The sequence below is a fragment of the Giraffa tippelskirchi genome, chromosome 10, assembly GCF_054371585.1.
Source record: "Giraffa tippelskirchi isolate mGirTip1 chromosome 10, T2T-mGirTip1v1.2.pri, whole genome shotgun sequence".
Taxonomy (NCBI): domain Eukaryota; kingdom Metazoa; phylum Chordata; class Mammalia; order Artiodactyla; family Giraffidae; genus Giraffa; species Giraffa tippelskirchi.
In genome coordinates this window covers 53,218,317-53,243,283 of record NC_137284.1, presented here as the reverse complement: position 1 = coordinate 53,243,283, position 24,967 = coordinate 53,218,317, and the positions used below count along the sequence as shown (strand labels likewise).

The window sequence follows — 24,967 nt, the reverse complement described above, 5'->3', positions numbered from 1 at the left end:
CTTGGAGAGTAAATTGTAGGGAAGAGAATAAATAGATTTGAATTGATTTGGAAGGTAGAAACAAGAATTTTTGACTCAGTGGACATCAGTTTGAGCAAACTCCAGGAGATGATGAAGGACAGGGAAGCCTGGTGTGCTGCAGTCCATGGGGTCGCAAAGAGTCAGACATGACTGAGTGACTGAACAACACCAACGAGAAACAAGAAGATGTGAGTGGTCTGAAGATGCAGCGCAGGCTTGAGACATCAGGCGGCAGGTCTGAGCTTGGACCTGCTTCTCATCCTGCTGGTGACATGGGCCGCTTCTTCCCCATCCCAGGGACAGTGGCAAGCTCTGACTCAGTAAGGAACAGGACTCTAGGAATGGCTGTAACAAAATCTTATAAAAGGTGTGCAAGACTTTTATGAAGAGACACAAAAGCTCATGGGAGGACACTCAAGAAGACCTAAATAAATGGAAATAAATGGCCGCTCACCAGTAAGAACACTCCACATTGTAAATATTTCCATTTTACTCAAACTGATTAACAAATTCAATAGCACTTTAATCAAAATCCCACCCAGATATTTGACTCTAAAATATGAATGGAAAAGCAAAAGTCTGAGAATGACCAGCATGTTCTTGAGAAAAGACAGTATTACATTCCTGCTCTACTTTTATCAAGACAGATGAAGCTGCAGAATTGTAACAGTTTTGATATAAGGATAGGTGTCTGGCAAAGTTAACAGAATAGAGAGCCCAGGAAAAAATGCCACAAAAATTTTAGAAAATAAACTTGTGGAATTGCAAATCAATAGAGTAAGGTTAAACTATTAAATGTGAAACTATTGTTAAACTATTAAATGTGAAAGTGCTGCACTCAATATGCCAGCAAATTTGGAAAACTCAGCAGTGGCCACAGGACTGGAAAAGGTCAGTTTTCATTCCAATCCCAAAGAAAGGCAATGCCAAAGAATGCTCAAATTACTGCACAATTGCACTCATCTCACACACTAGTAAAGTAATGGTCAAAATTCTCCAAGGCAGGCTTCAGCAATACGTGAACCATGAACTTCCAGATGTTCAAGCTAGTTTTAGAAAAGGCAGAGGAGCCAGAGATCAAATTGCCAACATCCGCTGGATCATTGAAAAAGCAAGAGAGTTCCAGAAAAACATCTATGTCTGCTTTATTGACTATGCCAAAGCCTTTGACTGTGTGGATCACAATAAACTGTAGAAAATTCTTCAAGAGATGGGAATACCAGATCACCTGACTTGTCTCTTGAGAAACCTGTATGCAGGTCAGGAAGCAACAGTTAGAACTGGACATGGAACAACAGACTGGTTCCAAATAGGAAAAGGACTACGTCAAGGCTGTATATTGTCACCCTGCTTATTTGACTTATATGCAGAGTATATCATGAGAAATGCTGGGCTAGAGGAAGCACAAGCTGGAATCAAGTTTGCTGGGAGAAATATCAATAACCTCAGATATGCAGATGACACCACCCGTATGGCAGAAAGTGAAAAGGAACTAAAAAGCCTCTTGATGAAAGTGAAAGAGGAGAGTGAAAAAGTTGGCTTAAAGCTCAACATTCAGAAAACTAAGATCATGGCATCCAGTCCCATCACTTCATGGCAGATAGATGGGGAAACAGTGGAAACAGTGTCAGACTTTACTTTTTTGGGCTCCAAAATCACTGCTGATGGTGATTGCAGCCATGAAATTAAAAGACGCTTACTCCTTGGAAGGAAAGTTATGACCAACCTAGACAGCATATTAAAAAGCAGAAATATTTCTTTGCCAACAAAGGTCTGTCTAGTCAAGGCTATGATTTTTCCAGTGGGAAGAAAGCTGAGCGCCGAAGAATTGATGCTTTTGAACTGTGGTGTTGAAGAAGACTCTTGAGAGTCCCTTGGACTGCACGGAGATCCAACCAGTCCATCCTAAAGGAGATCAGTCCTAGGTGTTCATTGGAAGGACTGATGTTGAAGCTGAAACTCCAATACTTTGGCCACTTCATGCGAAGAGTTGACTCATTGGAAAAGACCCTGATGCTGGGAAGGATTGGGGGCAAGAGGAGAAGGGGACGACAGAGGATGAAATGGCTGGATGGCATCACCACATCGATGGACATGAGTTTGGGTAAACTCCGGGAATTGGTGATGGACAGGGAGGCCTGGCGTGCTGTGATTCATGGGGTCGCAAAGAGTCAGACACGACTGAGCGACTGAGCTGAACTGAAACAATTAAATGGTTCTAGAACAATTGGTTGGCTGCTTGGAAAAAAATGAAATTGAATCCATTTCTCACTCTATATACAAAAATAAATTCCTGATAAATTAAGTTCTTAATCGTGAAAGCAAACTTCTTAGGATAATACAAAAATTAGACATATTTTTATGAATGTAGAGGAAAAAGTTTTCTTAAATGGTTTGCTTAATCAGCTAACCATAAACCCTGACAAATTTGATTACGTTACTGTTAAAAATATCTGTTCTTCAAACTACATAAACTAGGAAGACAACCTGTAGAGTGGAGGAAAGGATTTGAAATACATATTGCTAATGACGGCTTTAGAAACATGCATTTAAAAAGAACTTTTCAGTGAAAGAACACAATTCAGTAGAAACACAAGCATTTATCAGAAATGGAAACAAAATGTCTCATAAATATGTGTTAAAGTGATTTTTCTTGTTCCTAATCCAAGAAAATAGCTGTTTATTGCCGACATATGGAATTGTGATTGATTTTTGTGTTGGACGTTTTTTCTGGCCACCTAAATACATTCTCAGAATTTTCAATAATTTGTCTGTTAACTCAGATGGATTTCATTGTAATCAGTCGTATCATCTGTGAATCGTGAAAAGGGTGTTGTTTCTAGTTCTTTTACATATTTGTTTTCCTTGTCTCATTGCACTGTCTAGGACTGCACTGTCCTGCATCAGAGATATGAACCATATTTGGTTACTGAGCTCTTGAAGTGCAGCCAGTGCTCCTGAGGAAATGAATGCTTCTGTTAATGTTATTTAATAATTTAAATTTAAATTTAAATCTAAAAACTGAAGCAATGTGGAAATTTTCTCCACCACACAATTTGAATGCAGGGCTACGTTTCACTTTGTTGTTTTACCTAAAATAGTCTACTCTAGTGCACATATGTTTTTAATTTTGCTAAAGTGATTGCTAGAAAACTTAACTTTTAAAATTTTGTATGTGCCTGTCACTGTTCTAAGGCCTTTGAGGCAGTACTAATAGGGGCAGTGGTGGTGACCATCTCATCCCTTTGACTTCGACTTTAAAAGGACCACTTCTAACATTTCACTATTCACAGCCAGGTTTTATTGGATAGTCTTTTTAAAAAAATTTTTTTGGCCACACTGCATTCAAGGATCTTGTTCCACAATCAGGGATTGAACCTGTTGCCCTGCATTGGAAGTGTGGAGTCTTAACCACTGGACTGCCAGGGAAGTCCCTGGATATTCTTTATTAGACAATTTCTTCTATTCCTATTTTAAAAATAAATAGATGTTTAATTTTATCAAAATATTTTCTGCACCAAAAGTAAAAAATCTTATGGGTTTCCTCCTCTGAATTTGTTAAGTGATGAGTCACATTAATAAATTTTCTAATTTTCAAATATCTTTTCATTCTTGGGATAAAACTGTGGTGCATTAACATTTTGTATAGAAGTTTTTCTCTAGTTTTAGTGTCAGATTCTATGGTCTCACAGACTGATCTGAAGGTAATTTCTTCGTTTTTAATTCTCTGAAACAGTCATATAATTTTGAAATTTGGAATTTTGCAGTCGCTAAAAGAGTGTAAGAAGTCATACATAAGATCATTTGCCCCTCCCCTTCATTTTTGAGGAAATATTTTTAGTGTCAATTTATTTTTATTATAGGACTCTTCAGGATTTCTATTTCTCCTTGAATCCAATTTGATATTATTTCATCAGTTTTTTAGATTTAATGACAAGAATTCTTTTTTATGATACAGTCATCAGCTTTTTAGTTTGTTGGATCTATAATTATATCCCCTTTTATTACTGTATTATTTATCTATTCCTGTCTCTTTTTGTCTTTAGCTAATATTACCAAAACTGTGTCTATTGTACTAGTTTTAAAAAAAAAAAAAAAAAACCCTTGGGCTTTGTTGATCCTCTTTCGTTTACATTTATTTTCTTTTTCACTGATTCATCTTCTTTGTCTTTATTATTGCCTGCACGCAGTGATCTTTATCCTGTTGTTCTTTTACTAACATCTTTTGCTGAGGGATTACCTCATTATTTTTTCGGCCTTTTTACTTTCCAATATAAGCATTTAAAACTATTTGCTTTCATCTATGTGCTGCTTTCAATACGTAGCTCAAGCTTTAAAATTAGTATATTTCCTTATCACTTATTTCCAAGCATTATTTAATTTCTGTTACATTTTAAATTTGATTCGTGAGTTAAGTAGTAGCTTCCCCAAAATTTTCAGATATGCACAGCAACTTTTACTTATTTTTTTCTTCAGTTGTAATTTAATTAACTGACTTGAACTGTGATTGGCAAGCAGCTGGTATTTTAGCAATTCTGATTGACACTGAAACTTGCCTTACAGCCTGCTATGAACACATCCTGAAGTTTTGTAAACATTTCATGTACTCTTGAGAAGAAAGTGTGCTTTCTAATATCGGGTGGAGGATTATTCTAATCATTGGGTAGACAGTACATCCAATAAACCAAGACTGTTACTTGTTGACATATTTTAAATCTTTACTAATGTTCTTGTTAGCTTGTTCTATCGTCCAGCTCACTGTCATTGCTGAAGAGGTGTTGAAATCTGTTATGGTGGTGAATTTGCTGATTTCTCCCCATAGTTATGCCAAAATTTGCTTTATGTATTTAAGGCTTTTCCATTAGGTCTACATGTGTTTAGAACTATATTACTTCTTGGTGGACTGAACCTTTTATCATTTTGTAAAGTCACGCTACTTAATAGATTACTTGTTAATGACCTTGTTGTAAAGTGAACCACCCCTGTTCTTTCTCAGTTATCGAGGCCGGGGTGCAGTGAAACTCAGGGCTCTATTTCTTTAAGCATCATTTAGTAATTTTTAAAAATCTGGAAGTTATGATTTAAATTTTAAGCAGCACCAACATTTTCCTGGTTTCAGAATGTCATCAATCCACTCTGAGTGAACTTCTCTGGGGCATGTCTGTCCCAAGCCTTCATACAGGGGAGCCCAAAGGGCAGGGGTGAACTCCTTTGGACCTGTCATCTGGCCCCATCACAATGGATTGCTAGGCTGACTGAGAGCCCCCTGAGGTCCTCAGGACAGATGGCCATCAGGACCTCTCCTAAGAGGCCCTCAAGGACTGGGAGCACTCGGCCCCTAGGCCAGGTATGGGGAGATTTCCCAAGAAGACCATGCCCACTATGCCCTCACCTGTGTTGGAGCCCAGAGCTTCCCACTTCTTGTTCAGCCCTGCACTTTCCACCTCCCAGCTGTGCCCTGAATTTCCCCCTCCCACTTTTTCTATTCACCCCATAACCCCCTCAACAGCCTCACATCTCCCATCCAATCCCTCCAGACCCTGCTCCTGGATCTCCAAGCAGCTCCTATTAACCTTCCTCGGGGGCTCACAACAAGCCCCAGGCTTCGCAGGTGCTTTAAAGAGGCACCACTCTCCCAGAGTAGCAGGACAGAAAGCTTCAGATGGTACAGGAAGGTCCCAGGCCGCGTTGATGAGTTCTGAGGTCTTGGACCACATCTCTCACTTCCTCTGTCTCAGTTTTCTTTCTTGTGAAATGAGGATATGACTGGGGACCAAGTATGTGAGTCTCAGCAGACAACAAACACCCAGAAGTTCTTGTTCTAACTCCAGCGGGAGGGAGAAGCAAAGGTTTCTCCTTCAGAATTATATCTTCCGATTGGATTATAGTGAGCCTGCTAGTTGGCAGGGAAGATCCTTCAGTTCTCTCAAATCCCACTGCACAGGTAGATTCTGAATTTGCCTCTGAGGGGACTACACCGCGTGCCATGTAGGAGAGCCTTGCAGAGTCACAGTTGTTAGAAATGTAAGGGAAGAGTTAATATTTACTCATCATCTCCGATATGCTGAGTACTTTCCATACGTTACGAGAGTTAGTGCTCCCCCAAACCTGACAAGGTAGGTACAGTTAAAATCCCCATTTTAGAGAGGAAGAAACAGGGCTTGGAGCCCCAAACCCCATGGGTGGCACGCAGTCAAGAGCAGAGGAACCCGCGTGTCCTGTGCTCGCTGTCAGGCTGCGAGAGATGGTACCCGCACCTGCCTCATCACACGGGTGGGTGCACGCCCCTGTGAGCTCCAGCATCGTGAGCTCAGCGCCTCCAGGCTCACAGACGGCACGCTGCCCCTGTGAGCTCCAGCATTGTGAGGTCAGCGCCCCCAGGCTCACAGACGGCACGCCGCCCCTGTGAGCTCGTTTCCCAAACCAGTTGAGCTTTACGCCAAAGCCCAGCCCTGGGGCAGCAGAGTAAAGCCACAGGGCTTGCCATTTCCAACAGTTGTAATCAAGTTAGAAAGCAAGACAGGACTTACTTGCTGGGAATTCTGGCTCTGTTGGGTCTCCACTCCTGCCTGAGATTTGCCAGCTTTGAGGGTTGGGGAGAAAACGGGAGAGCAGCCGGGGAGTTGGGCTGAAGCCCTGCCCTCTTCTCACTGCTTCAGATTCACGAGTCTTTGCCTTTTCAGAGTCACATGCTGGTTAAACATTAATTTCTAATGGTGATAAAGGTCAAGAAAATCTTGAGAAATCTCTGGGGAACCTGGGAAATGATTCTTCACTCAAAATGTATACACATTTTCCTGTTTCCTTTCAGTATTTTATACTTTTAGATATTTATCTTTAGAACTTTCCTCCATCTGAAATTTATTTTAGGGTAAGTCACAGGATAAAGTTCTGATTTTTTTTTCCCCCATAGAGTAAGCTAATCCTTCCAACATGATTTTTGAAAAATATTTGTTTCTTGAGCTTGTTGTTTTGGTCCCGTGGAATTGTTCTTTCATTTCTGTGCCAGGGCTATAGTGCGTAAACTTTGTCTCTTTCGTTTTTAAAATATTTTTGTTATTTTTAATTTTTTTACTTGTAGTTGATTTACAGTGTTGGGTTAATTTCAGGCATACATACAAATGCATCACTTTCTAATGCGTTTGGGTTCTTAGAAGGCAAGAAATCCCTTATCATTTTTCTTAAAAAAGAATCCATGCTGCTTTCATATCTATTTTTTTCAAGAGGAACTTTAAAATAATTTGTTCCTACATTCAAATATTCTGCTGAGGTCTAGGTTGCAAGCACACTGATGGAGTTAAATTGCAAGGATCTGACCTTTGGAAAGGGAGTTTTCCCTTCTACAGCCCCATCGTCTAACTCCAGGAACATTCTTGACTTAGTTTGGGTTCCTCCAAAGCTGTCCTAAGACACAGACTGGAGTGCAAGTTGTTTATTTTGTTAGTTGTTATTTTGTTAGGCAATACTGGGCACATTTCCAAGCCACTTACCCCTGTGGTGGTCGGGTGGGCACATCCCACGGAGCAGGACTCAGGGAGGTAGGACAGAGTGCCCACCTCTCAAGGCTGGTAATGCCCCTGTTCAACCCTCACTCAGGCACAGCAAGCTCTGGTGCCGAGGAACTGCCTTGGGCAGAGTCACCAGACCTGTCAGCTGTGTGCACGAAAGTGATGAGTCACGGACAGCCTCTGCCAAGGCTCCTTAACTAAGTCCTGTGTCCACAGGGCAGTGTTGGAGGCTCACTGATGCTAGAGTGGAAATTCTAGGTACTTTTATTGTACCATGTGGACTGGAACTTTCCTACAGAACATATTTTCAACTGAATGCAGCTTGGAGTTAAAGAATTCCTTCTAGTGTTGTCATGTGTAGACCTCACTGGGGAGGGGTTTCTGGATAGATCTTCTAGGCAGACACAGTAAGTTCAGTTCAGTTCAGTCGCCCAGTCGTGTCCGACTCTTTGCGACCCCATGAATTGCAGCACGCCAGGCCTCCCTGTCCATCACCAGCTCTCGGAGTTTACACAAATCCATGTCCATCAAGTTAGTGATGCCATCCGACCATCTCATCCTCTGTCGTCCCCTTCTCCTCCTGCCCCCAATCCTTCCCAGCATTAGGGTCTTTTCCAATGAGTCAACTCTTCACATCAGGTGGCCAAAGTATTGGAGTTTCAGCTTCAACATCAGTCCTTCCAATGAACACCCAGGACTGATCTCCTTTAGGATGGACTGGTTGGATCTCCTTGCAGTCCAAGGGACTCGGAAGAGTCTTCTCCAACACCACAGTTCGAAAGCATCAATCCTTCGGCGCTCAGCTTTCTTTGTAGTCCAACTCTCACATCCATACATGACCACTGGAAAAACCATAGCCTTGACTAGATGGACATTTGTTGGCAAAGTAATGTTTCTGCTTTTAAATATGCTGTCTAGGTTGGTCATAACCTACCTTCCAAGGAGTAAGCGTCTTTTAATTTCATGGCTGCAATCACCATCTGCAGTGATTTTGGAGCCCCCAAAAATAAAGTCTGACACCGTTTCCACTGTTTCCCCATCTATTTCCCATGAAGTGATGGGACCAGGTGCCATGATCTTAGTTTTCTGAATGTTGAGCTTTAAGCCAATTTTTTCACTCTCCTCTTTCACTTTCATCAGGAGGCTCTTTAGTTCTTCTTCACTCTCTGCCATAAGGGTGGTGTCATCTGCATATCTGAGGTTATTGATATTTCTCCCAGCAGTCTTGATTCCAGCTTGTGCTTCATCCAGCCCAGTGTTTCTCATGATGTACTCTGCATAAAAGTTAAATAAGCAGGGTGACAATATACAGCCTTGATGTACTCCTTTTCCTATTTGGAACCAGTCTGTTGTTCCATGTCCAGTTCTGACTGTTGCTTCCTGACTTGCATACAGGTTTCTCAAGAGACAGATCAGATGGTCTGGTATTCCCATCTCTTTCAGAATTTTCCACAGTTTATTGTGATCCACACAGTCAAAGGCTTTGGCATAGTCAATAAATCAGACATAGATGTTTTTCTGGAACTCTCTTGCTTTTTCGATGATCTAGCCGATGTTGGCAATTTGATCTCTGGCTCCTCTGCCTTTTCTAAAACTAGCTTGAACATCTGGAAGTTCACGGTTCACGTATTGCTGAAGCCTGCCTTGGAGAATTTTGACCATTACTTTAGTAGAGTGTGAGATGAGTGCAATTGTGCGGTAATTTGAGCATTCTTTGGCATTGCCTTTCTTTGGGATTGAAATGAAAATTGACCTTTTCCAGTCCTATGGCCACTGCTGAGTTTTCCATACTTGCTGGCATATTGAGTGCAGCACTTTCACAGCGTCATCTTATAGGATTTGAAATAGCTCAACTAGAATTCTATCACCTCCACTAGCTTTGTTCATAGTGATGCTTTCTAAGGTCCACTTGACTTCACATTCCAGGATGTCTGGCTCTAGGTGAGTGATCACACCATCGTGATTATCTGGGTCGTGAAGGTCTTTTTTGTACAGTTCTGCTGTGTATTCTTGCCACCTCTTCTTAATATCTTCTGCTTCTGTTAGGTCCATACCATTTCTGTCCTTTATCGAGCCCATCTTTGCAAGAAATGTTCCCTTGGTATCTCTAATTTTCTTGAAGAGATCTCTAGTCTTTCCCAATCTGTTGTTTTCCTCTATTTCTTTGCATTGATCGCTGAGGAAGGCTTTCTTATCTCTCCTTGCTATTCTTTGGAACTCTGCATTCAGATGGGAATATCTTTCCTTTTCTCCTTTGCTTTCTCCTTTTCTCCTTCTTTTCCCAGCTGTGTGTAAGGCCTCCTCAGACAGCCATTTTGCTTTTTTGCATTTCTTTTCCATGGGGATGGTCTTGATCCCTGTCTCCTGTACAATGTCACGAACCTCTGTCCATAGTTCATCAGGCACTCTGTCTATCAGATCTAGTCCCTTCAATCTATTTGTCACTTCCACTGTATAATCATAAGGGATTTGATTTAGGTCATACCTGAATGGTCTGGTGGTTTTTCCTACTTTCTTCAATTGAAGTCTGAATTTGGCAATAAGGAGTTCATGATCTGAGCCACAGTCTGCTCCTGGTCTTGTTTTTGCTGACTGTATAGAGCTAAAGCTGCCCCCAATCCATGATCTTAAGGAGACTTTTTGTCTCCCAATGAGATTCATGCGTTTGTTACACTGAGCAACTCTCTACAGGGTCAAAGCCACGCCATCTGGTCTGGAGACACCTGTGCATGAGTGCTAAGCTGCTTCAGTTGTGTCCAAGTTATTGTGACCCTATGGAATATAGCCTACCATGATCCTCTGTCCATGGGATTCTTCAGGAAAGAATACTGGAGTGGATTGCTGTGCCCTCCACCAGGGAATTTCCCGACACAGAGATCGAACTGGTGTCTCTTATGTCTCCTGTGTTGGCAGGTGGGTTCTTTACCACTAGCATCACCTGGAAAGCCCTGGAGATATGTGTAGGAACTTCAATATCCCTACTTGGTAGAGACCAGCAAGGGGGCCCTGGAGATTCCAGTGAAGCAGGGGGTGGAAAGCCAAGGGGCCACAGTGATGATGACTATGACCCCAACTCTGACCCCCACCCCAACTCTATAACCCTAAACACTTCAACCTAAACTTCAACCCAACTCTAACACCAACCCTAAACAAACCTAAACCCTAACCACTAACCCTTAACCCCTAAGCCCTAGCCCTAATCCTAGCCCGAACCCTGAGACTGAATCTGCAGAGGAGAAATATCCAAGGAATCAAATTTTCTTGGAAAAGCCACTTTTCTTAGGAGTGGTTGACAATGTCAATTCCGTATTTTCTGCCGAGTGGAAGTTTTTAATTTAATGAAGTCCAGCTTGCTTTCTACTTCTGTGGATTGTGCCTTTGGTATTATAGCTAAAATGCCATCACCAAATCCTCTATTTATCTAGGTTTTCTCTCATGTCATATTCTCGAAGTTTTGTAGTTTTGCATTCTACATCGAGGTCTGTGATCCATTTGGAGTTAGTTTTTGTGAAGGTGTGATGTCTGTGTCTAGATTTATCTTTTGCTCATGGGTGGCAGTTGTTTTACCTCCATTTGTTGAAAAGACTATCTCTGCTCTGCTGTGTTGCCTTCGGTCTTGTGTCAGAGATGAGTTGATTCTCTTTGTGTGAGTCTGTTTCCAGGCTCTCTATTCTGTTACACTGATCCATGTCTCTCTGCTTCCATCAAGTCCACACCGTCTTGGTTACTGCAGTTTCAGAGGAAGTCTGAGGTTGGGTGTGTCAGTCCTTCAACCTGGTTCTTCTCCAATTCACTGTTTTTCAATTCACTGGGATTGACCTATCGTTGGATCATGAAAGCAGTTTGGAGATTTCATGACCAGCATTTTGAAAAAGGAAAGCAAAGAGAACAGAATAGAATAGGAAAAAGGGGGCTTTGTACATAACAAGGGAAACGGTGCTTCCTGAAATTTCTGTTTCAGTTATGTCTGTGTGTCCATGTGTATGCACGCTGGGGCACTAGATGACAGTGTTTCTTACCATAGGTTATGATCAAAGACGACAGATGGCACTGAAGGTAATCCTCTCTCTAGAGAAATAAAGGAGGCTTGGGTTTGTAAAATCTGCAAGTGAGGGTTCAAGAGTAAACACAAAAGCTGGAGGAGGCAGCCTTTAATGGCAAACAGCTATTGCAGTACTTATTCTTCATTTCATTTAAAAAGTGTTGCTCATATGTTCCTTAGCTATTTGTAGTTTTCTTCTGGGAATTTTGGGCTTCTATCTCCTGTATTATTTCAAGCTTGGAAGGGACCAGGACTCAGCCTGGCAGGGGCTAGGCCTCAGCAGGACCTGAGGGCAGTGGGGGAGCCCTGGGTAGGGGCCGGTTGGCTCGGCTGAGCACAGACAAAGCTATACGCTGCTCAGCTACTCAAACTAATCATAATTAAGCTAATACATTCCATTGGGTTTCAGAACATTCTTTTTTCTTTTGGCTGCACTGCCATGGCTTGCAAGATCTTACAGGATCTGAGCTCCCTGACCAGGACTCGAACCCTGGGCCCCGGGAGTGAAAGCACCAATTCCTAAGCACTGGATCACTAGGGAATTCCCTATCGCACTGGCTTTTTCATCTCATTTAGGGAGGGGGAAGGGAAGATGTAGTGTTAGTGGCCTGATTGCAAAGGAGGAGGGGGGTGGGTAAAGGCCAGAAGAGGTTCCTGCTGGGTACTCAGGCAGGCAGGAGAGAGGACAGTTCAGTCCTTCAGGAGACCTTGATTTTGCCTGGTTATCTGGCCACAGACCCCCTGTGGATTCTGTCCAATGTCCTGCAGGCCGTTGCCAGCCTCTGTGAGTGACTCAGTGCAAAGAGAGTGGTGGGGAGGCACCAGAGGACCCCTGGTTGGAGAGTCAAGAGGCCACGGGCCAGCCCTGGGCATGCTGGGACTGGCCGCATGCCCTGAATGAGCCCTCCTGGGTGGCTGTTGGCCTGGTGTGCTGAGGGTGTGGAGAGGGCACAGTGGGGGCTGCATGGCCTCTCCACGTGGGCCCTGTCAGTGGGTGGAGAGAGTCTGGAGATGCCTGAGTCTTGCCAGGGACCGAGTCCCCACTGGCCTTCCAGTTATGCCAGCCATGTGCTCACTGGATGCTCTCCAGGACAGCTTCAGGCATTTTTGGATTTAATTCTAAGCTTTTCCCATCACATTCTACCAAGATCACTATCTTAGGAACTAAAAACTCTGGTGGCTTGGGAGGGATGAAAACGCAGTGGGGAAGATGGTGGAGGAATAGGACAGGGAGACCACTCTCTCCCCAACAAATTCATCGAAAGAACATCTGAACGCTGAGCAAACTTTACAAAACAACTTCTGAATGCTGGCAGAGAACATCAGGCATCCAGAAAAGCAGCTCATTGTCTTCGAAAGGAGGTAGGACAAAATATAAAAGATAAAAAGAGAGACAAAAGAGTTAGGGATGGAGACTCGTCCCAGGGAGGGAGTCGTAAAAGAGGAAAAGTTTCCAAACACCAGGAAACTCTCTCACCTGTGGGTTTGGGGGAAGTCTTCGAATCTCAGAAGACAACATAACTGGGAGGAAAAATAAATAAATAAACCCCACAGATTACATGCCTAAAGGCAACTCCAGCAGAGAAGTACCCCAGACGTTCGCATCCACCACCAGCAAGTAGGGGCTGAACGGAGAGGAGCAGGCAGCATTGCTTAGGGTAAGGACCGGGCCCAAATGCCCTGAGGGCAACCTGAGGGAGCTAACGTGAGATAGCAACCTAAACTGTGGGATAGCCAGAGAGAGGGAGAACTATCCCGCGAAAAGCCCAAATCTAAGGCACTGCCGGCCCACTCACAGAACAAAGGACTGAGCCATACCAGAGAAGAGCTAGCCGGCTGCAGACTACCCCATCCCCTGCCAGATGCAGCTGGCAGGTGGGGCCAGCCAGAGCCAGAAAGGGGCAAACTCAGCCCCAGAGAGCAAAGACTTCCTAAGATTCTGGATGGTTGACATCTGCTGGGAGGGTCACAGACAGACACCAGCTCCCCAGAACTGACACAAGGCACACTGGAGCTCGGCGCACCCAGAAACAGAGGCTGGGACCAGGGAGGTGATAAATCGCACCGCCCCATCAGTGCACTTGCCAAACACCTGGCTGCCTGAGCTGCTCCTACCAGGGATTGGCACAAACCAAGGACCCAACTGAGTCTGTGCCTTTGTGGAGTACCTGAGAACCTGAACCTGAGCAGCTTAGACCTGGGAAGTGCACCCATCTCAGGGCCTGCTCCCTGGCAGAATAACCTGAAGTGTGAGCAGGGTAGACTGGGAAAGCACACATGCCCTGAGCGGGGGCAAACCCAGTGCGGCCGAGACACTGCAAGTTCTCCACACACACGCCAGTGATATTGGTTTGCAGTGTTCCTCCCTCCCCACGGCACGACTGAACAAGTGAACCTAAAGAGACCACCTCCACCTCCTTGTGTCAGGGCAGAAATTAGACACTGAAGAGACCTGCAAACAGAAGCCAAATAAACAGAGGGAACTGTTTTGGAAGTGACAGGTACAACAGAGTAAAATCCCTGTAGTTAACACCGACCACATTGAAAGGGGCCTATAGATCTTGAAAAGTGTAAGCAGGAACAAGAAACTATCTGAAAATGAACTGACCCCACACTGCCAGCAACAGCTCCAGAGAAAGTCCTGGATATATTTTTACTATTATCATTTTTTTAATTTGTTTAAAATTTTTTTCTTTTTTCTCTAAGTCCTCCATTACACCTTTAATTTTCATTTTTATAACCCACTATTACCTTGCAAAAAAAAAAAAGACCCTATTTTTAAAGCAAACTGCATATATATATCTTATACTTTTTGTGATCTTGTTTTTTTTTTAATATTGTATTTTTTTAAGAGTCTAACCTCTACTCTAGATTTTTAATCTCTGTTATATAGTATTTGATATCAACTTTGTACATTTAAGAACCCAATCTTTGGTACTCATTTTTACTCAGGAGTGTGATTACTGGCTTGATTACTCTCTCCCCCTTTTGACTCTCTTTCTTCTCCCCCAGGACACCTCTATCTCCCCCCTCCTCCTTCTCTTCTCAAACCAATTCTGTGAATCTTTGTAGGTGTTATGGACACTGGAGAACACTTAGGGAAGAGAGTACTACCCAGATCTCTCTCTTTCCTCTTGATTCCCCTCTTTCTCCTCATGCTCAGCTCTATCTCCTTCCTCCCTCCTCTCTATGTAACTTCATGAACCTCTCTGAGGGTTCCAGACTGTGGAGAGCACATAGGGAAGTGTTTACTGGCTAGATTGCTCTCTCCACATTTGAGTCCCCCTCTTCTCCTCCGGGTCACCTCTATCTCCCTCCTCCTTCTTCACCTCTCCATGTAACTCGGTGAACCTCTCTAGGTATCCCTCACTGTGGAGAATCTTTTCACCATTAACCTAGAAGTTTTATTATCAGTGCTGTATGGATGAAGTCTTGAGGCTACTGCAAGAATGAGTCTGAAAACCAGAGGCAGGAGGCATAAGCCCAAAACTTGAGAACACCAGAGAACTCCTGACTCCAGGGAACATTAATTAATAAGAGATCATCCAAAAGCCTCCATACCTACACTGAAATCAAGCTCTACCCAAGAGCCAATAAGTTCCAGAGCAAGACGTACCACACAAATTCTTCAGCAACGCAGGAACATAGCCCTGAGCATCAATATACAGGCTGCCCAAAGTCACACCAAACCCATAGACATCTCAAAACTCACTACTGGACACTCCATTGCACTCCAGAGAGAAGAGATCCAGCTCCACCCACCGGAACACCGACACAAGCTGCCCTAACCAGGAAACCTTGACAAGCCAATCGTCCAACCCCACCCACAGGGAGGAACCTCCACAATAAAGAGGAACTTCAAACTACCAGAATACAGAAAGGCCACCCCAAACACAGCAATCTAAACAAGATGAAAAGGCAGAGAAATACGCAGCAAGTAAAGGAAAATGATAAATGCCCACCAAACCAAACAAAAGAGGAGGAGACAGGGAGTCTACCTGAAAAAGAATTTAGAATAATGATAATAAAAATGATCCAAAATCTTGAAAACAAAATGGAGTTACAGATAAATAGCCTGGAGACAAGGATTGAGAAGATGCAAGAAATGTTTAACAAGTACCTAGAAGAAATAAAAAAGAGTCAATGTATAATGAATGCAATAAATAAGATCAAAAACACTCTGGAGGGAACCAACAGTAGAATAACTGAGACAGAAGATAGGATAAGTGAGGTAGAAGATAGAATGGTGGAAATGAATGAAGCAGAGAGGAAATAAGAAAAAAGAATCAAAAGAAATGAGGAAAACCCCAGGGACCTCTGGGACAATATGAAACACCCCAACATTCGAATTATAGGAGTCCCAGAAGAAGAAGACAAAAGGAAAGGCCATGAAAAAATACTCGAGGAAATAATAGTTGAAAATTTCCCTAAAATGGGGAAGGAAATAGTCACAAAAGTCCAAGAAACCCAGAGAGTCCCAAACAAGATAAACCCAAGGCGAAACACCCCCAGACACATATTAATCAAATTAACAAAGATCAAACACAAAGAACAGATATTAAAAGCAGCAAGGGAAAAACAACAAATAACACACAAGGGGATTCCCATAAGGATAACAGCTGATCTTTTAATAGAAACTCTTCAAGCCAGAATGGAATGGCAGGACATACTTAAAGTAATGAAAGAGAATAATCTACAACCCAGATTACTGTACCCAGCAAGGATCTCATTCAGATATGAAGGAGAATTCAAAAGCTTTACAGACAAGCAAAAGCTGAGAGAATTCAGCACCACCAAACCAGCTCTTCAACAAATGCTAAAGGATCTTCTCTAGACAGGAAACAGAGAAAGGGTGTATAAACAGGAACTCAAAACAACAAAGTAAATGGCAACAGGACCATACTTATCAATAATTACCTTAAATGTAAATAGGTTGAATGCCCCAATCAAAAGACAAAGACTGGCTGAATGAATACAAAAGCAAGACCCCTATATATGCTGTCAACAAAAGACCCACCTCAAAACAAGGGACACATACTGACTGAAAGTGAAGGGCTGGAAAAAAATGTTTCATGCAAACGGAGACCAAAAGAAAGCAGGAGTCTCAATACTCATTTCAGATAAAACAGACTTTAAAATAAAGGCTGTGAAAAGAGACAAAGACAGACACTACATAATGATCAAAGGATCAATCCAAGAAGAAGATATAAAAATTATAAATATATATGCACCCAACATAGGAGCACCACAATATGTAAGGCAAATGCTAACAAGTACAAAAGGGGAAATTAACAATAACACAATAATAGTGGGAGACTTTAATACCCCACTCGCACCTATGGATAGATCAATTAAACAGAAAATTAACAAGGAAACACAAGCTTTAAATGATACAATAGCCCAGATAGATTTAATTGATATCTACAGGACATTTCACCCCAAAACAATCAAATTCACCTTTTTCTCAAGTGCACATGGAACCTTCTCCAGGATAGATCACATCCTGGGCCATAAATCTCATCTTGGTAAATTCAAAAAAATTGAAATCATTCCAATCATCTTCTCTGACCACAATGCAGTAAGATTAGATCTCAATTACAGGAAAAAAAAACTATTAAAAATACAAACATATGAAGGCTAAACAACATGCTTCTGAATAACCAACAAATCACAGAAGGAATCAAAAAAGAAATCAAAATATGCATAGAAATGAATGAAAATGAAAACACAACAACCCAAAACCTATGGGACACTGTGAAAGCAGTGCTAAAGCAACGGTTCATAGCAATACAGGCATACCTCAGGAAACAAGAGAAAAATCAAATAAATAACCTAACTCTACACCTAAAGCACTAGGGAAGGAAGAAATGAAGAACCCTAGGGTTAGTAGAAGGAAAGAAATCTTAAAAATTAGGGCAGAAATAAATGCAAAGGAAACAAAAGAGACCATAGCAAAAATCAACAAAACTAAAAGATGTTTTTTTTGAGAAGATAAACAAAATTGACAAACCATTAGCCAGACTCATCATGAAACAAAGGGAGAAGAATCAAATCAATGAAATCAGAAATGAAAATGGAGAGATCACAACAGACTACACAGAAATACAAAGGATCATAAAAGACTACTACCAACAGCTATATGCCAATAAAATGGACAACTTGGAAGAAATGGACAAATTCTTAGAAAAGTATAACTTTCCAAAACTGAACCAGGAAGAAATAAAAGATCTTAACAAACCCATCACAAGCACGGAAATCGAAACTGTAATTAGAAATATTCCAGCAAACAAAAGCCCAGGACCAGATGGCTTCACAGCTGAATTCTACCAAAAATTTAGAGAAGAGCTAACACCTATCTTACTCAACTCTTTCAGAAAATTGCAGAAGAAGGTAAACTTCCAAACTCATTCTATGAGGCTACCATCACCCTAATTCCAAAACCAGATAAAGACGCCACAAAGAAAGAAAACTACAGGCCAGCATCACTGATGAACATAGATGCAAAAATCCTTAATAAAATTTTAGCAAACAGAATCCAACAACATATTAAAAAGATTATACATCATGACCAAGTGGGCTTTATCCCAGGAATGCAAGGATTCTTTAATATCCACAAATCAATCAAGGCAATAGACCACATTAACAAATTGAAAGATAAAAACCATATGATTATCTCAATAGATGCAGAAACAGCCTTTGACAAAATTCAACATCCATTTATGATAAAAACCCTCCAGAAAGCAGGAATACAAGGAACATATCTCAACATAATAAAAGCTATATATGACAAACCCACAGCAAACATTATCCTCAATGGTGAAAAATTGAAAGCATTTCCCCTAAAGTCACGAACAAGGCAAAGGTGCCCACTCTCACCACTAGTATTCAACATAGTTTTGGAAGTTTTGGCCACAGCAATTAGAGCTGAAAAAGAAAAGGAATCCATATTGGAAAAGAAGAAGTAAAACTCTCACTGTTTGCAGATGACATGATCCTTTACATAGAAAACCCTAAAGATTCTACCAGAAAATTACTAGAGCTAATCAATGAATATAGTAAAGTTGCAGGATATAAAATTAACACACAGAAATCCCTTGCATTCCTATACTAACAATGAGAAAACAGAAAGGGAAATTAAGGAAACAATTCCATTCACCATTACAACAAAATGAATAAAATACTTAGGAATATATCTACCTAACGAAAAAAAAGACTTGTATATAGAAAACTATAAAACACTGATGAAAGAAATCAAAGAGGACACAAAGAGATGGAGAAATATACCGTGTTCATGGATTGGAAGAATTAATATAGTGAAAATGAGTATACTACCCAAAGCAATCTTTAGATTCAATGCAATCCCTATCAAACTACCAACAGTATTCTTCAGAGAACTAGAACAAATAATTTCACAATTTGTATGGAAATATAAAAAACCTCGAATAGCCAAAGCAATCTTGAGAAAGAAGAATGGAACTGGCGGAATCAAGCTGCTTGACTTCAGGCTCTACTACAAAGCCACAGTCATCAAGACAGTATGGTACTGGCACAAAGACAGAAATATAGATCAATGGAACAAAATAGAAAGCCCAGAGATAAATCCACGCACCTATGGACACCTTATCTTTGACAAAGGAGGCAAGAATATACAATGGAGAAAAGACAATCTCTTTAACAAGTGGTGCTGGGAAAACTGGTCAACCACTTGTAAAAGAATGAAACTAGAACACTTTCTAACACCATACACAAAAATAAACTCAAAATGGATTAAAGATCTAAATGTAAGACCAGAGACTATAAAACTCCTAGAGGAAAACATAGGCAAAACACTCTCCGATATAAATCACAGCAGGATCCTCTATGACCTACCTCCCAGAATATTGGAAATAAAAGCAAAAATAAACAAATGGGACCTAGTTAAACTTGAAAGCTTTTGCACAACAAAGGAAACTGTAAGCAAGATGAAAAGACAGCCTTCAGAATGGGAGAAAATAATAGCAAATGAAGCAATGGACAAACAATTAATCTCAAAAATATACAAGCAACCCCTGCAGCTCAATTTCAGAAAAATAAATGACCCAATCAAAAAATGGGCCAAAGAACTAAACAGACATCTCTCCAAAGAAGACATACAGATGGCTAACAAACCCATGAAAAGATGCTCAACATCACTCATTATTAGAGAAATGCAAATCAAAACCACAATGAGGTACCATTTCACGCCCATCAGAATGGCTGCTATCCAAAAGTCTACAAGCAATAAATGCTGGAGAGGGTATGGAGAAAAGGGAACCCTCTTACACTGTTGGTGGGAATGCAAACTAGTACAGCTACTATGGAGAATAGTGTGGAGATTCCTTAAAAAACTGGGAATAGAACTGCCACATGACCCTGCAATCCCACTGCTGGGCATACACACCAAGGAAATCAGAATTCAAAGAGACATGTGTACCCCAATGTTCATCGCAGCACTGTTTATAATAGCCAGGACGTGGAAGCAACCTAGATGTCCATCATCAGACAAATGGATAAGAAAGCTGTGGTATATATACACAATGGAATATTACTCAGCCATTAAAAAGAATACATTTGAATCAGTTCTATTGAGATGGATGAAACTGGAGCCCATTATACAGAGTGAAGTAAGCCAGAAAGAAAAACACCAGTACAGTATACTAATCCATATATATGGAATTTGAAAGATGGTAATGATAACCCTGTATGCAAGACAGAAAAAGAGACACAGATGCATAGAACAGTCTTATGGACTCTGTGGGAGAAGGTGAGGGTGGGACGATCTGAGACAATAGCATTGAAACATGTATACTATCATATGTGAAACAGAACGCCAGTCCAGGTTCGATGCATGAGACAAATGCTCAGGGCTGGGGCAATGGGATGACTCAGAGGGATGGGATGGGGAGGGAGGTGGGAGGGGGGGTTCAGGATGGGGAACACATGTAAACCCATGGCTGATTCATGTCAATGTATGGCAAAAACCACTACAATATTGTAAAGTAATTAGCCCCCAACTAAAATAAATTAATTAATTAAAATGAAAAACGCAGTGGGAACGTGGACCCTAAAATCCCGAAGCTCATCGTAAGCTGGGGACGGTCTCACCCACTGGTGTTGGCCGAATGCTTTTATCGCCAAGTCAGAGATTTTAATTCCATAGATGTAAGAGAAGCCTGGCTCTTGCGGCAGCTTCTAGAATTCCCCTTCCCAGTGGGAGCTGCACTGAATCTTGCTGAGCTGGTACAGAGCTGGTACAGAGGCATGGTTCTGTCTCCTACTCAGCCTTCTGAGTCAGGACTCCTGGGAGTAAGACCAGGAACACACTTGCCCTGCATCATCTTGAAGGTGTCCATTCTGGAGAGGAAGTGTCAGAAATACAGGTTTGGTACAGCTGTGCAGCCCACCCTTAAAGCATGGTTCAGCTGTCGACTCAGCAATGCAGCAGAAAACCATCGATGTTTTGAACGACCTTCGAATATACCTCAGTCCTCCCAGAAAGTTCTGCGAAGCCATATTTTATGTACAACACTAGTAGTGCAATGACAAAATATTAATATAATTTCACTTTTTGTACAAAATAAAAAAATGTTAGTCTCCTTCCTCCAATAAAAAATACACCAAGCATTGCATATTTTTGAATCTGGTTGGCTGGATGAATCCTCCACTATGCTTTAGTTCATCCACACTTTGTCCAGATTGATTTTGAATTAATGTCAAAGTGTCAAGAATGATCCCTGTGTTCTGTGTAATCACCCTGGACAAAGCCATCTCTGAGAGGTCCCGCATGGCTTGTTCTTACCCCTGCAGAGACATGGCTGTCTTTTCAGATGCATAGCAATACAGTCCTGCTTTCATTTGGGGTCACGCACTTTATATTTAGACATGCACTTTATAGACATTAAAGCTACACTCAGTCTGGGGAGATGCTCACAGTAGTGGTGATTATTTTAGAAAATAGACAAGGTAGAGTTTCTACCTCTGGCTCACTCCAGGAGATCTGGTCACTGGATAGGTTGATGTCAAATTGGGAAGCATGCTTTTTCTCAGTGGAGTCATGTTGGTGGGGGGCTAAGTGGACATCACTGAGTTTTGTATAGAGTGTATGCCTATGATGTGAAACCACTGCCATTCCATTATAATTGGAAAGCAAATTGTACCCAAACAAACTGGAGACAGTGGATGGTGTCACCCTGTTGTGGCAAACGAGAAGTTAGTATTGTCTTACTCATGGGGTGAGGCAGAGGTGTCCCATGAGTGCAGGTGCCCTTAGCCTTGGATCTGGCTTCGTTAATTCAGAACATCACCCAGGCACAGGGAGACTGACTCTCAAGGGAACTGCCCCCTCCAACCATCCATTCCCACATCTGCAATTTAGCCTCTCATTATGCATCCCATAAGACCAGCCATGTCCAACAAGATTTCCGGTGATGACAACGTCCTATCAATGTGCTGTCCAGTATGGTGGCCGCTGCCACACGTGGCTATTGAGGACTTGAAATAAGGATGATGCAACCAAGGAACTGAAGTTTTCATTTTATTTTTTATTGCAGTTTAAATAGTAGTCGTGCGTGCCTAGTGCTATCGAATTGGACAATACATACCTGGATAAGGGCACATTTTCCATCCACTTGTGCTCAGATCCACCTTTGTCTTCATTCTTCACACACCTTCCAGACGAATTCTTCAGCTGGGCCCAGGTCTTCCCTAGGAATCCTGTGCTATAGCCCTTGTAGACATCTATGCTCATGTGTGCACGAGTTTGTGTAAGAATGTAGAATTACAATAGAATTTTTTTTATTTCTAAGAGACTTTTTCATAATTTTTATTTCAAATGACAAAACTCCATAATTATCAAAAATGACATTGCATAATTTGCCATAGAACAACCAAGGGGGAAAAGTTGTTGCATTGCAAAATAATATGAAATTTATCTGGAAGGCATGTGAGGCTGAATGAAAAGGCAGGTGTGACCCCGGGGAGGGAGAGAAGTTGGTTGGAAGATCAATCTTGATGACTAATGTTGTCAAGGCCTTGGAATTCCCATCCATGACCCTTTGTGTTTATTGATAAATAAATAGCATTCATTTACTTTGTCCTGCTAGCATCAGACACAATCTCTGCTTTCTTTCCTACACAAACTTCCTATGAATGACTCAACCAAGAAGAACCCACATTCTTCAAGGAACCATGAAGATGCCCGTGAGAAAACGAGAAAACAGTGGGAAAAAAATGGTAGTAAGGAGTATTCAGTAGAAATACATTGACATGAAGATTAAATTGGCAACCAAGCCTAATACCATGAAATAAAATAAAAACAAAACAAAAATCAAAGCAATTAGTTCACCAAAGCTTAAAGCAGTGATGCAGGAATATATGCAACAGAAGCCAGCATGACTCCAAAGAGAAACGGAGGGAAAAGGAAACATCCTTGCAGTGGTGCAGGCTGGAAGTGGCTCAGGGAATAAGCAGCCGGCCCAGAGACTGTGAGTGACCTGGGGGACAGATGGATGTGCACACCAGAGTCAGCAAGTTTGAGAAAAGATAAATCTTGGAAAAGGCAGGTGAGAGAGACCCAACACATAATATTGCTGTCTTTAAAAACAAGACCTGCAGTGATGGAACAAAACCAGATTTAGATGTAATTCAAGAAAACTTTCAGAGATCAAACACGACTTGGATCTATTTACAGATTGAAAGTACACATGGCATCCCTGGGATGGGGGAGAGGGAATGACACCTATCACTCCACATTAAACCCTGCCTGTCCTGCTGTTTTCCAAAAGGGTCTGTAGTGTCCCTCCAGGTGGCCCATGCACCCTGGAGTGCCCTCTGCGGGCCTGGGTGAGATATGCAACCATGGAATCCCTGCCCCACCTGGAGCTTCCACGGGTCTCTATTCTTGCGGAGGAAGTGGGGGGAGGAGAGGCCAGTGGATCTGTTCTGTGGTCGGCACGGAGCCCACCCAGCAGGGTCACACCAGTCTGCACGTCACACCTACTCGTTTGTAACTACTGTTTAGCCAGGTAAGAAGCACATCACTAAAATATCCCACATCATCTCCCTAGGTGTTTAGTGCTTGATCAGCTGGACGTTTTAAAATATAGAAACACACACCACAGGCAAAATGAAGAACACTGTATTAATGTTTATTTCTAATGACAAACAGAACATCAGTCCCTTATTTGTACAAAAATACCTGAATGTTTACAATTAGGTTCGTGAGCTGAGGAGCTATGTACAGAAAGGAGCAAAGCACATGGAACAAAGGGTTTGTCTTTTCAGTTAATCCGTTCTGCATTCCCTGAAAACGTCTACACATTAGGCGACGCTATGCTCACCACACTGGCATTAGAGCCCTCAGCGAGCCAGCCCCATCCTGCAGAGGTGTGTCCACTGGTCAAACCCTCAGGTATTCAGTGCAGAAAAGAGAAGACAAAACGTCTAGACTGAGGCACATATTTCTCCAAGGTTTAGCAAACAGAAAAACGTTCTGAAACTCTAACACATAAGATCACAAAGCTCTGCTACTTAGCGTTAATCCCCAAAGCATTTGGCGTTTTCTTTCTCAATTCAGTCCAGGTTGCTACATGGAGCTTCTGTCCACAACAGAAAATCACAGGAAGAATAAAAAGTCAACAGGCTCCAAAACGACCCTGAGCTGTTCCGTTTACATTCATGTCATTTAAATACAAAAATAAAAGTCGAGTGTCCTTCAGCCCCTGGCTTGCCCAGCTGGACGCCCATCTCCTGCAAGGGGCTGCCCGTTGGCAGGTGGATCCCCGGTACAAGGGGCCCTGGGAGGGTCACGCTCGGTGACGGTTTACTGCGGCCAGGAAGCTACACACAGAACCGTGCGTCAGAGTCAAGCTTTAGTTCTCTTTTTAAATAGAAGGTGTATTTATAAATACGCAATACTGCAGATACTAGCTGTCTACTGAGTGAGTCTTATCTCACTGGTGGAGACTGGTCTATGTAAACAGAAAAAAGAAACTGGAGAGGTGGCTTTTTTTTTTTTTTGCTGGATTTCTTGTTTTTTTTTTTTAAGGTTTTACCTCCAACTGGTAAAGAGAAAAATGTCTACTAGTGTAACTAAAGCATCAGTCCCTCCAGGGGAAGCAGGCCGCCAGGTATGACTTGAAAATTACCTAATTGTCAACAGTTGGAAAGATTAACAGGCTAGAAAACAACCAAAAAACCCCCCAAAAAACAAACAAACAAAAAAAAGCCATTGAACGTTCATGGTTAAAAACATGTTTTACTAAAAATTCTTCATTTGTCTAAGTAGACACTTCATGGAAAATAAGTAGAGTATGTCTTGTCAACTAAAATACAGTGTCTACACCACGAACTGAGGTACAGCGGGTATGCATCACTGTGT

The 24,967-nt window shown here is 41.9% G+C and overlaps 1 protein-coding gene across 1 annotated transcript in view; it reads right to left on the bottom strand.

Annotated features, from left to right (window-relative positions):
- Positions 1-6,667, bottom strand: part of DDC (dopa decarboxylase) — a 109,243-nt gene extending 102,576 nt beyond the window's left edge. Inside the window, exon 1 of the transcript XR_014066873.1 lies at positions 6,552-6,667. The gene's annotated coding sequence lies outside the window, so the exon portion shown is untranslated. The remainder of the gene's footprint in view (positions 1-6,551) is intronic.
- Positions 6,668-24,967: the final 18,300 nt, after the last annotated feature.